Raw genomic sequence first — 16,077 nt, forward strand, 5'->3', positions numbered from 1 at the left:
AAATTAAAACAATTATACAACGCTTCTTTCATCCAAGCGTCCGTTTTTCAGACGCTCCATTGTGCCTCTGACTTGAAGATGCATTTCTTTTATTTGCTTTTCATTTAATATTGCAAACTGTAATTATCTTATGTCTAACCAACGTCAGAAAAATAAGTAACGGAATTTTACAGAATGCCTAGTCATCTTAGCAGATGTATAATAACAATAATGATGAGTTTCCCAGGAAGATCTATTTATATTATTACCATTATAATATAACATTTTTTAAGGAGGATTTTTGAATGAATGTTTGGTTTATTGTTTTAAGCATTACCTATACATAATAAATTGACAGTATTCTCAACAACGCTTTTTTCTCGCCACGTTTTTTCATAAACATGCGCCTGTTTCTTTTTTTTATTTATTCATTTTAAAGCGTGTTCTTTATTTTCATAAATGTTGTTAAGGAAATAATGTTTTGTTAAAATATTTATTTTGATCCTATATATATATATATATATATATATATATATATATATATATATATATATATATATATTGATAGTGCAATCTTTCCTCAGTAAATTATTTGAAAAGTTTAATGAATTAATTCTTATTTTTTTAAACTTTTTTTTTTAATTTAACGTCATTCCCCCCCCCTCCCCCAAAAAAAATGAAGCTTGTGCGCAGGATTTTCCCAAAACTGCTTGTACTTTTAATCTAAAATTTTATGCTCGTGCACAAAAATAAGTTTCTCTGTGATTTATACATCAATTTTTAAATAAATTATTCATCAAAAAATTTTGTTAGAATTTTAATTAGAAATTTCTTGAAATTTCAATTTAAAAAAAAATAATTGTATTTAATTTTTTTTTAATTTTTATAAAACAAAAGTAACAATTTAAATTAACTGTGAGCAGTTAATATGCTTCTGATTTTTAAATAAAATTATATAGCTTTTTTCAAATTCTTTTTTTACTATTTTTCAACTTTTATGTCATTTTTTTCGAAACAAATTCGTGCTTAAAAAAATTGAAGTTTGCCCGCATCACATCTCAAAAACTATTTATTTTATTAATCTGAAATTTCATGCACGTGCTCAAAAAAATAATTCTTCTAAGACTTAATCATCAATTTTTAGACAGATTATTCACAGAAAAAAAATTGCATGCTTTTTAATTAGTTTTTTTTATTTAAAATTTCAAATATTTTTTAAAGATAATTATATTTTTAAAGTATTTTTTTCATAACATTTTATAAAAAATATGTATAACCTCAAAACTAACCATTTTTGTACAAGTTAAAGTATAATTTTTTGCTTCCATGCATCTTGAGACCCCTTAAGTGTATAATTGCGGCATCCACAATTGACGTTGTTGATTTGAAAAAGTGAATAATGTCTTTCCGGTAATAATTTGCTCTCTTGGTTAAAAGTTAATGATCTCATGGTGAGACCTCTTAATAAACAAGGTCATATTTCATCAAGACGAACACTCTTGTGGAAAATTGTTCTTAGTTTTGTTTTCTTTAAAATTAAATTTTCGTTAGCTTTAAAATTAAATGAATAAATAATTAAAAAAAAAATTCGGAAATTTTGTTCCTGCATTGCTCACATTTTCTGTTAAAATTTTAAAGTAAGAAGATCATTTTTCAAAAATATAAGAACTGTAATAATTTTGTAAAAAAATCAAAACTGCACAATTTTGTTATTATTTTTCTCATTTTGTTTAGCTTGGTTTTAAACCTTTCCATATTAAGATAAAGCATTTAGGAAAACATTGTCCAGTGTTTTTTACTCAAATCTCTTATGATTTAAAACTTTGAAAAGACGTATTTTCGGTACAATATTGCCTTTATTAATAATGCTAATAATTAAATATACTAATTATCATTTATGTACTATTTCTAAAATTTGAATGTTTCCTTCTTCAAATTAAAACGTAATATATGTAAAAAAATATCCCCGAGAAATATTTTGAGATGGGAGCCTCCGAGCCTGATGAGTTAACTGGAAGTGTTATCTTTCTTAATTTACTTCATGATTAAGTAAAGAGTCAAATTTGTAACAGTTATTCAGAATTTTTTAAAAATTTCAAATCCATTGAATGACAATCTCTGCATAGCATTCACATAGTTTAGAGAAGATGTAGAAATACACTCAGAGCTTATATGCTTTCAAAAGGGAATTTGCCCTAAATTTAGCTGATAGCAAGCATTTTAAGTGCATATAGACTTTGAGAGCCTTGGGAAAGTTGTGCACACCTGAGAAGTTAAAGTGAATATGGATTCAATTTATTAGAAAATAATTTTTAAGAATACGGTTGCATTCAAATTATTACGTATATAATATTGATGCTAGTACTTGTATATACTGTTGATAAAAAGCAATTTTAATTGATATAAATTGTCTAATATAACATTAACCGTTTTAATACATTCGTGATAAGCAAGAGAAAGAATTTCTAAAAAAAAAGTATGACATTTTATTTAAGAATCGGTATCGATGAGTCTATATTTTTAAGATAAGGAATTGATTTACTTTCGTCTCATTTTGTTTTAAATTAATTTAAATACTCCCCTTTAGTTTTTCCTAAAATCTAGATTTTTTTAAAACTTATATCCACTTTTATAATTAAAAAGGACATAAAAAAGCACCATCTAAAGCAAATCCAGAGAAAATTAAATTAATGTTAATTTACTAAATTTTTTCATTACCTTAAAAATCATCTTGTCCTGTTAGCTGCGTTAAAAAAGTCCTTGTTAAACAAAAATGTTTAATTACTAGATGTACTTGTATTCAGAGTTTTTCATTAAGTCAGTTTTGGCATTCAAAACAGAATATTTTTTTTAAGCTTTCGGGTGTATTTTATGAACAGTTGATACTGTATGATTATATTTGATGATTTGTGATTTATTATATTTTTGATGATTATATTTGATGGCTTTTTAATATCTCTGACGTGAGGACGAAATATTGTTATATATAGAATTGAAATTCTAATTATAATATATTTGATTCTCTCTCTCTTTTTATCAATAAAAAAATTACGAATTCATAATTCAAAATTTGTTCAAATTTCAATATATATATATATATACAGTGGTGGCCAAAAGTGTGGACATTTTTTGAAAGTTTCATGTTTTTCAACTTTGCGTGCTTGTAGAATATATTAATTTTCACTTAAATACAAATGTTTATATATCAAATTGAAGGTAATTTAATGTAAAATTTAATAACAAAAACAGTATTACAATATCTGTATTACAAAAAAAGTTACGCTCATTTTAGTAAGATCTATCTTAGATTTGCATTTTTTTAAAGTGATACTTACACAATCAATACTTAGTAGGATAACCCTTATTTTTTAAGACAGCTTCACAGCGTCTTTTCATCGAGTGAACGAGTGTTTGGAGTTCATCTTTCGTAATCACATGGTGTCAAGAATCAATTATAGATTCAATAAGTTGTCTTTTATTGGAGGGACGTTTTTTTCGTACAAGAATTTTCAAACGTTGCCGCAAATTTTCAATTGGATTGAGATTAGGACTGTTTCCTGGCCATGGTAATACATCTATGCCTTTATTTTGAAACCATGCTTTGCATACTTTTGCTGTGTGGCATGGAGCTGAATTCTGCTGAAAAATAAATGGTGATTTGTTGGGGAAGAAATCCCTGATGGAAAGTATCAATTTTGATTCCAGGTTTCGATGTATTTTTTGGCATTCAGGATGCCATCAATCACTTGAATTCGGCCCACACTATTTGCAGAAATACATGCCCAAATCATGGCATTTGTTGTAGTTTTTATAGTTTCTTCAATGCAATCAGGATGAAGTCCTTCACCTACTCTAAGTCTCACATATTTTCTACCATCACTACCAAAGAGCGATATTTTAGTCTCATCGCTCCAGATTACTTGCTTTCATTGATTTTCTGACCATTTAATGTGTTCTTTTCACTTAACTCGTTTTTCGCGTTGCTTTTGATTTAAATATGGTTTTTTCCTTGGAATTCCAGCTTGTAGTCTAAATCCTGATAACCTTCTTATTATTGTTCTTGAACTTACTGCAATACCCGCTGCATTCATTAACACCTAATGGCATCTGATGAAATTTTTCTATCTTGAAGGCATAGCCGTTTAATTTTTCTATCGGCAGTAGCACTTGTGCACTTTTTTCGGCCTGATTTGGCCTTATTTTCCACTGATTTCGTTTTTTCATAACGTAAACAGAACTTTCGTACACCAGAACAAGTCACTGAACCACCAACTTGTCTTGCAATTTCAGCATAAGAGAGGACAATTTCTTTCAATATGACAATTCGGCTTCTTTTTGTAGATGTCCAATCAGTTCTTCTTGTTTGTGACATTGTTTAAAATTAGAAAAAAGGACTTAAAATATTCAAAAACAGCAATACTCTATTTAATTGTACTTGTATGCACCATTTCGCAAAATATTTCCACAACAATAACTATTTTACATACCAAATAACCTAAACTATAGTTACAGACATTTGATGGGGTCCTCAGAACAGTGTTTGTGATTGGCTAGTACGCTTTTATAGCAAAACACGTCATTATTCAAAACGATTTGTGTTTGTTTGTTCTACTAAAATGAGCGTAACTTTTTTTGTAATACAGATATTATAATACTGTTTTTGTTATTCAATTCTACAATAAATTACCTTCAATTTGATATATAAACATTTGTATTTAAGTGAAAATTAATATATTCTACAAGCACGCAAAGTTGAAAAACATGAAACTTTCAAAAAATGTCCACACTTTTGGCCACCACTGTATATATATATATATATATATATATATATATATATATATATATATATATATATATATATATATATATATATATTAGTTGAATTGAAATTCGGAGGTTTATTCATTAGAACTGAAAGATGTGTGTGAGGGGGGGGGGTGCGTGAGATTTGATTTATTATTACAAAAGTTTTCTTAAGAATTTTAGGTTGCTCATAAAAAGAGAATTAAAATCGGACGTATCTTTTTCTAAAGATTATCAATATATTTCCGAACAGCAATCTCTACTACTATAAGAAAGATGTGTATATATATGGTTTGTGTTTATGTGTATGTGTTTGCGCTCTATAGGTCAGATCGTTTACGCACACAGGAGAGGAGGAATGCCCTTTTTCGGAGCGATTTTTTTTGAAATCTTAATAAGAATTTTAATTAAAAAAGGCAAGTTGAATTTTACAATTGGTCGAAAAAAAAGTCGTCCAAAAATGTATATTTGTTCGATATCTTCTATAAAGACACTAGATTCAAATCAATGATTTATATTTCATGACTGGTGTATGACAGTGTCCTGAGAGGCATTTGCGGTTTTATCTAAAGCCCAGAATTTTATGCAGAGAGATAGGGATGAGACCGTTATTGGAGAGTATGTGAAAAAGTTTTGGAAAGAATACTCCTGCTGGTTATACTAACCGCTCTGAGAATAATTTTTTCTTCAAGATACACAATACTTGGCTGTTAAATGTAAATATGTCTTGTTTCCTATAAATTAAATCTTGATGATTAAAAAAAATAATAAGCCCAATAAATTTTTTTGTTGCATTGATATTGGCTCACGTAAGTTTAATAAAGCTTGGGGAATTTAACATGATTAACAAACATTGATGATGCATGTTTAACAGAGGTTTAGGAAATAAAATTATGAAAATGAGCATCTGATATAAATCTGATCCAATGTATTTATTTTGACTAATATATATAACATGTATAATCGCGTTGGGAAAAAAAGGAGCCACCTAGCTTTATTTTAGCATCGTTTATCGTACAATTATAAAAAAGGTGTCATTGGAAAGGGTTTAATGTACTCTTAAAGACTTATGAATTTAAAATTTCGTGAGCGACCATCAATATATTGAAATAACAGCAAACTCCAAAATTTGCAATGGCAACACCAATTTTTCTGATCAAATTTTAAAACTACATTTCCGGAAACCAAGTTTTATTAGTTTAAGTTTATTCGTTTCGAAATTATGGGCTAACAAAATTTTGACTTTCTGATGTTAAATTTTGAATTTTTATTCATAACAACTTATAAAGTTAGTCACCTAAACTCTTTTTCTTCTTAAAATATAAGATATTCTACACATTTTGCATACAAAACATGGAAAAATAGTTTTTAATATGTAATAAACATTGCAAAATTAGAGTTTTAAAATTTTTAAACTGCAACATATTTAATTTTTGGCATAAATCGAAGGACAAGACCCTTTTATGGGATCATGCAAATTTTCAGCTCATTCCTAGTATTTTTTTCCCTTTACATTAAGTTTTCTGTATTACACTTGAAACGATGCGGTTAGAAGCGCAATTTTAAATATCAAAATTTCGACAGCCTTTTATATGGCATTGAAATGCTGCTGATCATGCATTCCTTGAAACTAATGTTGTTTTTTGCGTTGTTGTAATAAAAAAAATATATTTAAAAAATTCGTGAGCGGCAAAGAATAAGAAATCAAAAATTAAAAAAATCATTGCCATATTAATTAACAATCGCTATTTTAAATGTGGAGGGTAGTCTTTGTCCTTGTAATAAGCTAGAATTTTTACTCGTCATTACATATGATTTCTGTACAGAATATATTACAAATTCCAGAAAAAATGGAATTTTATTTCGTAATTTTTACTTTTTAGAACTTTACTATTTAATTTTGCAAACATTCCGATAGATTATTTCTCTTAATAATCTATGGATAGCAAATTTCATATTTTCTAAAAAGAAAACAGCCATTTGTGTTTTCTTAAATTTACTGATGTTTGCTTAATAAGTGCACAGTATTTCTTAGACAAATCTCAAATTTCATAAAATTAATTTCTTATAATTATAATTATTGTAAATTAAATTGTAATTATAATTATGCTTAAATAAGAATATTGAATTTAATTAAATAATAAAAAAGTATATTCAATTTTATATCTTTTATTCTTGTAGCAAAACTTTCCATTTTGGTGTTATCAGCCTAATAAGGTATCAAGCGATTTCTGCTATAAATATTTTATTATGAATGAAATACCAAAAGATTTTACTATGTGGATTGATGCTTTAAATGTATGGCAAAAAAATTACTATTTCCCAAGTCCAAAGAAAATCTAAATTTTACTTGATTAAATATGGGAACAACCCATTTAACAGAAAATGTTAAATATTTCCCGATGGCAGTCATGGTATATTAACCAAATGTTGTACACCGGATATTTTTTTCAAACATCACATTTCAACTTTTTTGACATCAAAAAATGATGTTGCTATAGGAAATTTCAAAGTTTGTTCATTTTTAAATGTGTTGATAATCCCTTACGGATATTTTAGGCACGGCATCTTTTAGTATTTATTACTAACTTTGAAATGGTACTTTTAATTTTCACATAGGATGAACGATTGCAAAATAAATCTGGGTGGTGCTTCCTTCCCCCCCCTCCCCCCGAGACTGTACATGAAGTGTCATGTACGGAACATTATATTTTCATCATTTCTTATCTTGCTGCTCTTCAGTAATTCACTTCATATATTTCACAAAATATTTTGTAGTATATTAATTGTTTCTTTTTAATTAAATATTCTTCTCGAATTGTTATATTACAATTGATATGTGTAGCTGAATTATTCCATGACTTTTATTATAAAATATGTTATATCGTAAACACAAATCCAATTTTTTATTTGCCGTTTTCTGAAAATATGTGAAGAAAATTAAATAGTAGGACAGGACAACTTTGTGAACATAGTGTTACATAATCTTGACGGTATCACGCAGTTCAATATCTTAAAATTTTTGAACTTACAAAGTAACCGAAAAAGGATAGTACATTAATCTTTCTTATTTTTGGCATTGCATTTTGCATTGCCATCTCCCCCCCCCTTTCTTTCTTTAACTTGAAAATACTACTATTTTAAATTGACATCACTTAAAATACCTTTGTATGAATTTCATAATGAATGTGCTTCGTGATTATCTGTTTATTCTAAAAATAAAAAGCAGCTAATTTTGTGAAAATCTTTAATAAATAAATAAAATACTAGTATACGAAATTTCTGATTAATTAAAATCATGTGTCCAAACAACTTTATTTCATTGAATTTCGACTTATACTTTAGAAAATACTTTTGAAATCTGACAAATATTTGAAATGCAAAATATAAGTTACTTATACATTTCGCAGCTCCATGTCTTACTTCCCCACATCGCCATGTCTATTCTAGAACTGATAACATTTTAAATCAATTTAGGCGGGGAGAATATGGAAGCAAATACGTTTCTGATAAAATTAAGTTAGTTATTGGCGTCTGGGATATGTATTAAAATCTGGCTTTGCCATTTCAAAACCGAATCGGCTTGGAGAGTTCTGTCAGAATCAATTGGAAAGTTCCGTTGGAACACAGAATAATTCGTCAGAATAATGCATCTAAAAGGGCTGTGATAAGAGGAAATGTTTTCCAAACGAATTTATTTCAAGAAATCGGAATATATCTACCATCTGCATTCTTTTAAATGGAATTCCAACTCACTACCTATTGTGTCATGCATTAAATTGTTGAAGACATATTACTCCTCTGTGACTTCAATTACATTAAGTCTTCAGCTTTTTTTGTTTTAGTAATGTTATTAATAAGAAAGGGAAATCATTTCACTTCGAATTAATGAAAGCCAGTGTCTTTGTTTCCTGGTTCCGGAATATTTTATTCACTTTGTTAGCATTTCTGCCAAATCTAACTAATGTATATAATTAGAAGTCAAAGGAATGTATTTACTTGTTAGGCCATGGTTTAATTAGTATTTCTAAGAATAATTAATAATACACTGAGATGATTACTGCGTTGCATTGACGAATATTTTCATTTAAGAAATTTTTTTTTGGCTCTTTGGGAATTCTGCGAATATGCATACTTTATTTGCGAAGCCTATAATTAAGAGTTTCGGGAAATTGATACTTTGCATTAAGTGCTTTTCTGATAATGAAAAATTCTTCAATATCTTTCAATATTACTATATTAAAGATAACTATGCATTAAAGAGCAAATTGTTTTTCTTAAAGCGTACTATGTCAGGAAGAATATTCATTATATTGTTAATTAAATGTTATTTGCTTTTATTTTTAATGCATGTGATGCTAAGGCCCCAAATCTTAAAAATAATCATGTTATTAGCTGTCATTAATTTTCATATATATTTTGCTTTATAAAATAAAAATACATATAATGGCTGGTTTTAATATATATATATATATATATATATATATTTGACATCATGAAGAATAGTAAATTGTTTGTTGAAATGGAGTGAAAAATATTATCTATTTTTGAAGACTGTGTTAAAGTATATCGCAATTCGGTATCGTAAAATTTTTGCCAGACCGTGTGTAAACGAACCATTCTTATTTTATTAGTGTTCATGCTAGATGATGCCTCGTATTTCGTGTGCTTTTCCACAATTTGAATCATTGTTATAATGATTTTGAGTTTAATAAAAAGAAATTGGATTCTATCTGAGTTAGCGTGTAATTTTAAAAGCTAAGACAAAATTAGTCGCTTTCTTGAATTTTAATTAATTATAGTGCGATCCGCGTTCATTAATTCACTCCGAGCCTTTCATTATTTATTATTTCACCGGAATAATTTGCTATATATATATATATATATATATATATATATATATATATATATATATATATATATTATCTTTTTTTAAAATTTGGATTGGAGAGGGCTTGATGGTATGTATAAATGGTATTAAAAAGCAAAAATAAAATTAGATTTTCTCTTGAATTATAATTACTATAGTGCAATCCGTATTCATTAATTCTCCCCAAGCTTTTGAATGCCTTTTCACTGGAATAATTGGTTTTTTTTATATAGTATATATTCTTTTGATTTGAGTTGGTGGGAATTTGATGGTATAAATGAATAATGAAATTAATAACTGTAATAAATTAGTCTGGATGTAGTTTAATTAATTAGTCAGCCTAGAATGAATGAGTAGTTTAAACACTATTCCTGCGGGTTTTTTTTTTTTTAATTTTCTTCTATATGTAGGATAGAGAAAATATTGTAATCATTAAAACATTCAAACTCAAGATTTTGACGCATCTTCACGTTTTAGACCTCCCTGAGTTCGAAAAGCACATTTTTTGAAAATGTCATTGTGCCTATTGGTGACAAAACTCAAAAACACTTTGAACTACGCGGATGAAATTTGGTATTCTGTCTTTATACTACTTTTGTAGATTTCTGTCAATGTTTGAGCTAAGTTCGTTCAGAAAATGTCTGTCCGTTCGGCAGTTCGAATATAAGTTAATACGATAACTAAAGAAAGGAAGAGACCTAGATATATTTAACATTTGTTGTGTAAATACTAATCAAATTCTGAGCCAAATCTGACTGTCTATATTTGCAGAAACAAATAAGCGCGATAAATCAAAAACGCAATGGCTTAAATATATCAAATTTGGTATGGAATTTTGTAACTTCATGTACAGTTTTATTGTGTCAAATTTTTATTTCAATCGGTTGGTTAAAATGAGTCTGAAACAGAAATTCGATTTTTGAATACTATAAGCCGCATGCCAGGAATTTATCGCCAGAAAACTCGCCAAGGATCACACGATAGATTCAATAAAATTGGTAATTCACGCCAAAGGTTAATATTTAGTACCTGTTGTACGCTGATGCATTTATCAGAAGGTATGCGAGAAAGTTTTGAAAGACCATTCGTACTTAAAAAAAAAAAAAAAAAATCATATGAAGTTGCGACTTGTGACAATGTCTCAAGAAGTATGGTTTCGATTTTCCATTCTCTTAGCTTTATATTTTTATTAGGATTACAATTAATTCATCATTGACAAACGTACTCATGTTTGTTTCATATGGAAATGGGCGTAGAAAACTGGTTGAAGTGCTTTACTCGTTATCTGCTGATGCAGAATTACGAAACGCCACCTCATAGCCATCGTGCTGTTTCAGAATGGGACGTTAATTAGGAATTAATCAGTCATCCACTGCAGTTGCTTTAACATTCATAGTTTATAACAAGCCTGTGTTTCGCAACTCCTGGTTAGTACTTTAAACATTGCATAAGACTGGACATTTTTTATTTCTTCAAGAGCTTCAGCCATTTTTTTTAATCGAAGAAAATGTCGAACTTTTTTATATTTAAAATTTCTGAACATCGAACTTTTTTCAAGAATATCTGGTTTTTAATAGAAAAACAGTTTCTGTATATTGAATAAAATTTCTTTATATCACTAACAATTTTCGTAGTATCTATTACAGACGAAATATCACCATTACTTTCTTTCATTAGGGGGAAAAAAATGTAAATTAAATTAGGAAAAAAAAAAAAAAAAAAAGACAAATTTTTCTTTTCTTTTTACTACAGTAGAACGCACGGAAGATCTGAAAAGGCAATGAACACTCGTTGGTAAGTCTTATGTTATGTTGTTAAATTCTATTTTACGATTCCTTTTCCTAACTTGGAACAAAATTTTTACTCTAAATTCAATTTAGCTTTAGATTTCTTAAAGTAAGGTTAATTCCTAAAGAAAATTCTTTATTCAAAGTGAAATTCAAATTAATATCGAAAGCGGATAAAAAAAATAAAGAAGATACAGAAGAGAAAAAGTATGAAATTTCGAGAATCAACAGATTTGTGTGTAATTTGCAAATTTTCTTACAGTGTGCTTTTACATTCAAAGGTTACCTTTTTGCGATCTTCAGTAAGAAATCTTAAATTAAATTAAATTTTAAGTAAAATTCTCGTCTCAAGTTAGGAAAAGAGGATTCGAAGAACAGAATTAAAACATGAATCACCGGCACATATTTATTTATTTTTTTCATGAACAGCCTTATTTGCTGTGAATTTCTATTACATTAAAAATCGATGATACAAGTTTATTTTTATTTAATTCATTCTACAATTTGATTCATTAAACTAATTGAGAGTGTTTTAATTGCAATATATAAATATAATTTTAATGCAAAAATTTTTGATCAACATATAGAAATTTTATATAGTATTTTGATAAATAAAAACTTTTCTATTGAATGCTCAAGGTTACTGAAAAAGATAGATTTATAGAAATTTTCTAACTGAAAAAGATAGATTTATAGAAATTTTCGATTTATAATGATTCGACATTTCAACTAAATTTATCGGACGGCTAAAAAAATGTGCGCTTTTTTTTTTTTAATGTTCCGACGATAAGTACGACTCTCAATAAATGCAGGCATTGCCAAAAATTAACTATAATTTATCTTAGGAATTGTGGATAAATATTTTGGAATTTGTTTATCCTGTTCAATTTAAATTCCAGAAGTGGCTTAAGATGTTAATAGCCACTAAACAAAAAAATTGTTTAGCAACTTTGTAGCTGGGTGTGTGTATTTAAGCCAAGGAAAGATGCTTTCTTGTCTTTTTCTTATTTATTTTTGCACGCACACACATGGACGAAGATCACACATGTATAAGGTAACACATAATACTATATTTAAAATAGATATTGCCGCTAACAAAGAGCGAACGAATGCTTCTTTTTTGCCGCTAACAAAAGAGTGAGCGGTTCCACCTTGCACCAGTTTCACACCAACTCTCAGGGTGAAGTGTTTACAAAAAAGCGCTTTCCCCACATTCCAAACATACATATGGTTTAGAGCATATTGCGCCATCTATGTTCAGTATTAATCTTTACTGTATGAATAAATATATAAAGAATAAAAAAAATGCAAATAAAATAATTAAATAAAAACAAAATATTATAAATAATATAATCACAAACAAACTTCAAAAAATAAAAACTTTGAGTTAAAAAAAACATGTCCTGTCATCAAATATATGCATAAATATTTTATCGAATGAATATATAAAATTAAATTTTTTTCTTGGTTTATAATTTATTTAAGCGTTTCCTTCTACTGCTTTTGGATCAGAGAAAAAATATATACTTATTAAATTTTGGAAAGGAGACAATAACGCATCTATTTTCGCGTTGTGTGTTTGTGGTTAAGCGGAAGGAATTACAGTTCTTCCCGCTTAGCCATATAGGATACATATGCCGAAGAAATATAAATCCTTACGCCAGTTTTTTCCCGTATAGATTCGTAACACTATTTTTAACCAGCGCATGAGGCTTTATCCAGATTGTTCCCAAATGGTTTTGATAGAAATTCATTATATGAGGAATATGTTATAGTGACGGTAGAAGTCTTGGTCGAGTTCGTGATGAGATATTCATCGCAAAGGGAGAGGGGGGGGGGAAGAAATGGAAGAATTACTTTTGACGATTGGATAATACTTATAATTTAGAGACTTATCACTGAATCATAATGCAACAATTTAAAACTTTTTCGTTAATTGCAATAGCTTTGACATTGGGGATATATATATATAATCTTTTCTAAATTTTTTTTTCTCAAACCTAAATTTGTGACGCAATCTTTTCTATTCTCATTGCTTTAATTTTTATAAAATTAGAGGATGAAATGATGGAGGAGGACTTCACATCTTTGGCAAAACGATATCTGACCTCATCTTCTGGCTTGCCGATATGATTTTTTTTTTCATATATATTACTTTTTTTCGGATTCTGATCATTTTTATAAAAACTTAGTACCGTTTTGATAGTTAAGTTTACATGTCTTAATTAAATATTTTAATTTTTGAAAATCAATCTTTATTTAAACACTTATTTAGCTTGATTTGTCTTAGGTTTGTAAAAGCGGATTTTATAAACGATTTATTCCCCTTTCACGATGTGTTAAAGTTCCGAAATTTTGAATTCTTTTCTGTTTTTGATAACAGTACATTATTTAAAGATTTTCAGAATTTATTTATCATTTAATTATTAGTTAAATTCAAGTTTGATTCCTTACCAGTGACGTCACCTGCTAGTTGCTTTGTGGCAAAGGCCTGGCCTCATGTTCAAAGCATGAAAATTATTAAAATAAAAATACGTTTTTAAAAACTAGTTTTAATTAAATTTATTGTCAGTGTTATTTTTCTTCATAGCTTTAAATGAATTTAATGATTCTTTTCATTTCTTCATTGTTTTACTCATTTTTGTATAATTTGAATTTTGTTTAGCACATTTTTTCATGCTAGCTTTTTTTAATGATTTTATTACATTTTTGTTATTACCCATTCCTTTTTATTATGTAAATTATATAAAGTTTTTTTAATTAAATATTTAACAAAATTTTCATTACAATTTCTTACCTTTGAAAAAAAGGTAGTGTTTTGTTTTCCCTCTAGAATACAGTCTTTCAGTAGTTTTTATTTAGGAAATCTAAGCATCTTTTTTGAAAAATAAAATTGATATATTATCTGAAATAATTTCTTTTTTTAATTTTGTAAATTACATATTCTTTTGTGTAAATAGGTGTTATTAAGAAAATTTTGCAATTTAGATATCTTTTATTGTTATTTCCAAAAATCTTTTTGTATTAAAAACTTTTCTTTCTAAAAAATATACTTTTTTTCAGTTTCATTTGCATATTTTATTTCCTTACAATATATATTTAAAAAAAAAATCATTTTCCTTAATATTCTTTTTTGGTCATCACGTTAATACTATTATTAAAATAAAATTATTCATATTATATTTGTTTCATTAGCTTTTTAATCCATTGTTTACAATCAGAAAATTTCATGAGAAAAAAAAAAAAAAAAAAAAACTCTTTCCTATTTTTATGGGCGTTAAAAAATGGCTAAACCAAAGGTGTAAGAAATAAATTATAAGTTGATGTTTTTCTCTTATGTTTATTTTTTCTAATTTAATCATTGCTCTAGCACCTTTTTTTGTTTTTGAACTTCTGCTGAAAATCATAAGATCTTAATTAAAATAGCTGCATTAAAATTAAAAAAAAAAAAGCTACATTTAATTATCTGACAGCTTTGTAATTCATATTTTTTTTTCTATTTATATTCTACTTAATTTTCTTTTCAATGTATAAATGGCTTTTTTTTTTGTAGTTTTTATTTGCAGTATGTTTTGGCTTTCACATTAAATTAATAAGCTATTTTGATGAATTTGATAACCACTTTCTTTAAAAATCTGTTTTGTGATTTTCATGTATCTCATACTGTTGAAATGAGTAAATAATATTATATTTATTGCCTCTAATTTATTCATATTCTGCTTCTTATTAAATTTGATGCCCTTTTTTTTATTTCTGCTCCCTTTGTGTCTTAAATTCTTTATATTCAGCGATAACTGAAATTGACAGTGTATAAAAAGTCTTTAGTATGAATATACGTTTCTCTCTCAAAGCAGTGTATTAACAGGAAAAGTTCCATAAAATTAAACAACTTTAATTTTAATTATAGAATGCAATTATGCAGAATATTGAAAGTCTTTTGTAAGTTTGTTTTTTATTTAAAACAAAATTATAATTAAATGCTCTGTTGAAATACTCCAGGATTATTTTTAAAAATTATTTAATTGGTTTTAATATAACACTCTGTAACTTCACTAATGCTGTTAAGTTGATAATTATAGAGATAATTAAAATTATATTGTAGGCATTAATCCATATTTTTTTTAAAAATGTGGATTGTATTCACCTGAGAATCGGAATTATTTTCTATTTTTGAATCTTTTAATTATGATGATCGTAATAATTTGCAGTATACGTAATAAAATGTTTTATCCCACAGTTTGCATATATTTCACCAGTCAAATGGAAAAAATAGCAGCAACAAAGATATAATACAAATCAAAACTACATGTAATAAACTATTAATTTATAAATATTTACGCCCATGCATCACAAATTGCATGATTTGTAAAAAAAAATATGTTTAATTAAAAAACACTTAATTCTATTAGCATTTATTTAGCTATCATTCATGATGTTTAACTTTCTTTCTAAATTAAAGTTGAAATATTTAATCTCTAATATATTATTCGAAACTTTTAATTAATAGCCTGTTGAAGGTGGTCTTATGGGATTATTTGGTTGAAAAATTCCTTTTTTCCCCTTTTTTAATGGAAATGGAATAATTAGCTACACAACATCATTTGCATATTGATTATTTTCTCTTACCTGGAAAAATGT

General features: G+C 27.2%; 1 protein-coding gene across 4 annotated transcripts in view; it reads left to right on the top strand.

Moving 5' to 3' along the window:
• Positions 1-16,077, top strand: part of LOC129981214 (protein O-mannosyl-transferase Tmtc3-like) — a 61,962-nt gene that overhangs the window by 8,568 nt on the left and 37,317 nt on the right. The window lies entirely within an intron of this gene.

Source organism: Argiope bruennichi, chromosome 8 (genome assembly GCF_947563725.1).
Source record: "Argiope bruennichi chromosome 8, qqArgBrue1.1, whole genome shotgun sequence".
Taxonomy (NCBI): domain Eukaryota; kingdom Metazoa; phylum Arthropoda; class Arachnida; order Araneae; family Araneidae; genus Argiope; species Argiope bruennichi.